Raw genomic sequence first — 6,584 nt, forward strand, 5'->3', positions numbered from 1 at the left:
CTAATAATGTGTTATGGTGCTTTAAGGCAATGTTGAAAGAGGTCTGTACTTACTACCCGAGGTTTATTCTACCAGTCATGAACTACTCTTCGTATTCGATTCGTTTCCTAAGTTACATATTCTCATACCTGTAGTATTAGGTCATCCACACTATGCAACCCCTCGTTCTATGTGGTGCTAAGCCCATGTTCTTACGCTTCGGTATACGTGAGTTTTCACACTTTCATAATAGTATGGCCACAGGGCTAGAAATGAATTAGTAGGAATGATGTGAACACAGAATACTCAGCACGTGTCCATGCTTGTCTAAGCCCCAAATAATGATCGCACTAGCACAAGAAACGCCACAGTGCTAAATTGCTGGCAAAGATAAGCGCTCAGTGCGACCTCACTCGAGTATTGATACTACGCAAACATCGATGACCGTACCAGCATAAAAAAATGGCAGATTCCACGTACAGTGGGAATCGACGATATCTGGAGCACGAATAAGGAAGGTTGGTATGTCACTTTGAATGTCCCGTAAACCATCTACAGACGCTTACGTCCTGCTCTCGATGCCTTTCCTCTATCGAGAACAGCCGGCAAGACGTCAACTGACGACGCGTACAATACAAATGACGCTGCGTGCCAGAGACGCTGTCATTGGGCAACAGAACAACTGTTTTCTGCTAGCACATGCACGCTCCGGTAGAATTTCCACCTGGCAGATTGAGAAAGGGCACCAAATGAAGTGGTCAAACGAGCCGACAAACGCAGCTTAGTGAAGGAAAGAGCAAAACGAGGAAACGCGTGGAACTCCACCAGCGTTCACTGCACACTCGTACACAACTGGAACGCCACTTCTGCATTTCTGTATCTAGGAAGTTTACGGTCTCTTTAAAATCAGCACAACGTCACCAAGCGGACGTAAACAGTGCCGTTCATGGCTTACATGTCATAATTCTTATGTATGGACGTGTCCTGTACCGTCGTCGTCTGTTCACGTCACGTGATACCAAATTTGATGCATGTATAGCTGGCAAAAAGGCGGCGAGCGCGCTATGATCGCAGCATGTGGTCATGTTTTACATGACACACATATCAAGATTCTCATGTTAGGGCATATCATTTACTTTCGCCACCCGTTCGCGTCACGTAATACCGGACTCGGTATATTTGAAGCCAGCAAAACGGCCGTGAGCGCATCATGAGCGTGGCATGCAGTCACTTGTTATGTGACACGAATCTCATTAATATAAAAATTTGCACCTGCCACATGCCTTCGTCATTCATTCACGTTCTGTAATACTAAATTGGGTATATGTGAAGCTAGCGAAACGGCCGCGAAGGCATCATGAGTTTGGCATGTAGTCATGACTCATGACTTGCATGACATGCATGTCATGATTTCCATGTTAGGGTCTGCGTATTGTGTTTTCCATGCAGTCATGTCATACTATACACGTTTTGAAACATGTCAAGCAAACGAAACCACCACAAGAGCAGCAAGACCATAAAGTGTAAATCATCATATTAATGACATATATGTCATGACGACCAGTCAATTATGCTCGTCGTAAAGTCATGTTATTACATACCAATATTGGTATCTATACCATTATCGACACGGCCAGGAGAGCTAAATGTCGTAGGCGGCTATATGGATAGATAGATAGATAGATAGATAGATAGATAGATAGATAGATAGATAGATAGATAGATAGATAGATAGATAGATAGATAGATAGATAGACTCATAGTCGCCGCAGTTCGGTAAAAAATGCTTCGCATTTAAAAACACCAGGCCTGCGCGGAAGGTGCAGCGCTGTCACAGCTAACGCCAGAAGAGTGGCCTTTCACAGCCTTTTTTAATAATAATAACTGCTGCAAGCACACTTGCTTGAACCCAACTACCACATTGATAATAAAAATTTTAGGGTAGTAGGCCGGCATTCGTTTCGCTATTTTTCGTCATTCTTCTAGAAGTGTGGTATCCGCTAAAGTATTCCAATGAATTTTGTGCCGATTGATCACGCAGTGGCTGAAGACGATGAGGAATTTTGCCTGAAGTGGGTATTCGTCAGTGTTATTAGCTATACAAAAAGCAAGTAATGGGTTGCATCATTGGAATACCCACTCGTTACGCAATTCGCATTGGGCAACAACTGCCTGTTCTTTCGCGGTTTTAAAACTCTTTATATGTCGTATTAACGCGATTGCTTTTCCGACATCAAGCCTGCCTAAGGCAAGTTTGCCAAGTCCCAAGCACCGGCGTGGCTCAGTGGGAGAATGCTGAGTTTGCACCTAGTTGATCCGGGTTTGAGCCTCACCGTGTCATTGGTACTACGTTTTTTTTTTAATTTTGGCGTTGTGTGGTTACGGACACCAATGGCAGCGGCGGACAACTACGGTGCTGCGCGAGACTGGAGTTGTGATCCCATAAGTGCTTTAGCTGTAAAAAAAAAGACAATCTTGCTGATGACACGCTCAAGTAGGCACGTGCATGGTGGCGGAAAACGCATGGACAACCCATAGACGATGTGCTCATACAAGTTTCTCCTTTTTCAACAGATACTCGTTGTATGTTTCCTTCCATGGGAACACACGCAGCTTGTGCCTGGCTGATTCTGCTGGTGCTACGGATTCTGCTGAATTGTAATCATGCCCATCGATCACAACCTCAACGTCAGAAACCATGGTGGAATAGCGTCGTGGGAAGACAGTATAAACAAGAACTATCACCGGCAACGTTCAATGGGCACGGCAGCAGTGCATGAACGATGTGCCCAAACAAGTTTCAGCTTTTCAGCAGGTTAGCTTATACTCGAGCTATAAGAGCGACAATTCTTTTTTCGTAGTGCTTCCGTGCCCATATGGCTGTTGTTTTTCGCTTCTGTATCATTATGTATTCAGTTGTTGGATGACGTTGAGATGAACCCTGAACCTGATGTAAATGTACTTGCATATATATACTGGTAGCGAAGGCTCCATAGAAGCCCATACGTTCAGGAAATGGCGGCTGATCACCTGATCATGGGGCTTAGCGTCCTCTCTGGGAGGAGGGAACACTTCCGGTGGAACACCAAAATAAGCATATGTGACGCAAAAGCTGGCAAATAGGAGACGTCATTTTGTGTGCACTAGTGCGAAATTCGATCTCGAATTTCTTTTTAAAGGCCCCTGATCGCTAAGTACTCAACTACGGCGATGACCGGGGAGTCATTCTTGAGTGCGCTTGAAGTCAACGCCAGCTAATATAATGAAGAATCATCACTAAATAGTGATGTTTAAGTGTACTACCACTCGATTTGCCGCAGTTTTACAAGAAAACTTATTTTTAGAACTTGTTTTGGCCGTTCGTGGCACATCTGACACTTTGAATCTGTGTAACTTAGCAGTAACAAAGAAAAAAGGGCGACATGCTAAAACATGAGAATCAAAGACGTGGCCAGTAATCGAGAAGTCTGTTTACAGTGCTTCAAAAACAGGTTGAATTGGATAAATCACATCAAAAAATTGAATAAATCACCTCGAAGTTTGCCGAAGCTTTTGATATAGATATAGACTGCGCGCCACTCATTTGCAGCGTTTATTACGTTAAGACAACTTCGGATGGACTTTCACTCATGCGGCTGACCATTAGGTTTTTTTTTGTAAAAGAATACGAGCAAATGGGGTTTTACTTACCGAGAAGACCTGAGACACACCACACTTGAACCCCGGAGGGGCATCTGCGCAAGTGGGCGTTTGGTGTGTAGCGACACCACGGACCCGAGCTAACGGGTGGGTTTCAACTCCCTCCCACGCCTAGCCGTGCGTGGCTTTGCAATGTCCGGGAAAAAAGGGGATCTTGGGGGTTCAGCCGACGCCGGTTGATTGGATCTTCAAGGTCCCCTGCAGAGGCAACACACCCCTTTGGCCCCGGCTTCATGTAGACGGCACCCCTGGACTGACCCACCCAGGGGAAATCGGCAGTCGCTTCTCCCTATATCTCTCTCCCTCTCTACATCTTAGTCTTTTCTTCTCTTTAAATCTATCCTGTCTTCTTCTCTCCTCCCTTTACTTCTACGTTTCCTGGCGGCAAGGGTTAACCTTGTGTGTGTGTCCTCTCTTGGGTACATTGTATACGGTTATAGTAGCTATGTACAGCTGGCGTTGGCATGCCTTACTATAAACGCAAGAGCTGTCGCGTCCCCATGTTTGGCTCCTTGGTGGGTGGCCGGCATGGCTGCCAAAATAACTCCTACTGTCTGGCTTCTACCTCTTTCCCCTACTTAACGATCGTCCTCCCTCAGAGGGGGCGCACTGAATTGACTGAAAGTATTTTTTTCATGAAGCCCCAAAAAACTTTCCCACGATTCCATGTGATTCACTGCGAAACAGTCAACAAGAATGCTAGAACAATCTCACTCTTTGTAGTATCTAAATGTCTTACCGAAACACTAGGCTTTGGTTAGAAGACGACCAGAATGATTAGCGGAGATCTTATCCTCAAAGTCAACAACAAAGCACAATTTAAAAAAGAACTTTCAGAAGTTTCTTCGATTGGAAATCCACCTGTTTCAGTCGCCCCACACCGCTTTCTTAACAGCTCGCGAGGAGTGGTATCTGACCAAGACTTGCTCGACTTGTCAGAAAGTGAAGTGCTCGAGGGTCTGGAGTGAACAGCGTGTCATGAATGTACAACGAATCAAAATGAGGCACGATACGAAGGAAATCCCCACAAAACACCTAGTCCTAACTGTTGGTACCAGCACGCTTCCAGAATATGTAGAAAGTGGTAATTTGAAGTTGAATGTCCAACCGTATATTCACAACTCCCAGCGCTGCTTCAAGTACCAGCGTATCGGTCACGACTCTCAGAGCTACAGTCGCCGCCAAATCTGTGCTAAGTGCAGTTCGCATGACCTCTCTGCAGACAGCTGCAATGAAACTCCCCAGTGTGCAAACTGCGAAGGTGTACACCCAGCCTACTCTCGCACATGTCCAGCATGGAAGAAAGAAAGAGAAATAGTAACACTGAAAGTAACCCAAAACATCTCCTTTAAAGAGGCACGAAAACGTCTGACTTTTGTCCACGGTCCTTCTTACTCGGACGTGGCACGCACGGGGACAGTGCCACAACAGTTCGTGGCACCCGCTCGTACCACACACAGTGAACGGGCAGTAGTGCCATCCGCCCCATCAGCGGAAGCAGCAGCCAGTGCTGCTCCGCCACCAAATAGCATGCAGGCATTAGGACCTGTAGCCCCTGGGCGTTCTGTTGCAACAGAAAGCCCGAAAACACAGACACCCCGCGCGAAACCCGCAAGCGGACATGCAGTGCCTCTACCGAGACAATGAACGTAGCGGCTAGTCAAATGGCGTCCCAGACACCGAAGGGTAGGCGCAGCTCATTAGAGCGTGCCAGAAAAGTGAAAACTCCCGTTACAGGGCCTGACAAGAACTCCCTGATTTCAAGTGAAAGTCCTTCCAGTACACACAGCACTACTTTGCACACAGCATCGAGACACAAATTCTACAATGGAACATCAGAGGACTGCTCAGAAACCGCGGTGATATCCAAGAACTTTTACACGAACATTCACCAAAAGTGCTGTGTGTACAAGAAACACACTTAGGATCCAAAAACGTGAACTTTCTATGCCAATTTGTTATATTTCGAAAGGACAGAGATGATGCTGTAGCATCATCTGGTGGTGTAGTCATTATTGTTATTCGAGAGGTAGCATGTACTCATGTGCCGCTACTAACATTCCTAGAGTCAGTGGCTGTTTGAGCAGTTCTATTGAATAAGCTCGTCATCATCTGCTCTCTGTACATACCACCGCAACACCGCCTGGAAAAACATGAATTCCAGTCTTTAATAGATGAGCTACCAGAACCTTATCTAGATTTAGGGGACCTGAATACGCACAGCAGTTTATGGGGTGACTGCCGATGTGATGCACGAGGTCATCTCATCGAACAGTTTCTCTTTTCATCAGGTGCTTGCCTGTTGAATAGGAAAGAGGCAACGTATTATAACCTTGCCAACAAAACTTACTCCTCCATTGACCTTAGTATCGCATCTCCATCACTTGTATTATTACTCCAATGAAAAATTATAAATACTCCCTACGGAAGTGACCATTTTACCGTCGTCTTGAGTTCACCAACATCATACAAATGCTCTTCACGAGTTCCCAAATGGCTGACACAAAAAGCCGACGGGGAACAGTTTTACAAAACTGCTCATTTAAGTTGGACAGACATATGTGGGTTAAGCATAGATGAAGCTGTGCAGTGCTTCACAGCTTTCCTTGTTGACGCAGCAGCCAAGTGCATCCCGCAAAGATCTGTACTGCCCGGCAAGCGACGCTTCCCATGGTGGAACATCCGAGTGTCGTAATGCGCTAAAGGAGCAGAACAAGGCATGGAGGTTGCTTCGGAACTCACCGACAGCCAAAAATCTTGACAGCTTTAAGAAAATAAAATCTCAAGGCAGGAGAACGCGTCGGCAGGCCAGAAGAGAAATATGGCAAAATGTCTTATCAGAGATCAATTCATATACACAAGGAGCCAAAGCCTGGAACATGGTTCGTAGGGTAGCAGGAAGACAG

Source organism: Rhipicephalus microplus, chromosome 2 (assembly GCF_043290135.1).
Source record: "Rhipicephalus microplus isolate Deutch F79 chromosome 2, USDA_Rmic, whole genome shotgun sequence".
In the NCBI taxonomy this organism is placed as follows: domain Eukaryota; kingdom Metazoa; phylum Arthropoda; class Arachnida; order Ixodida; family Ixodidae; genus Rhipicephalus; species Rhipicephalus microplus.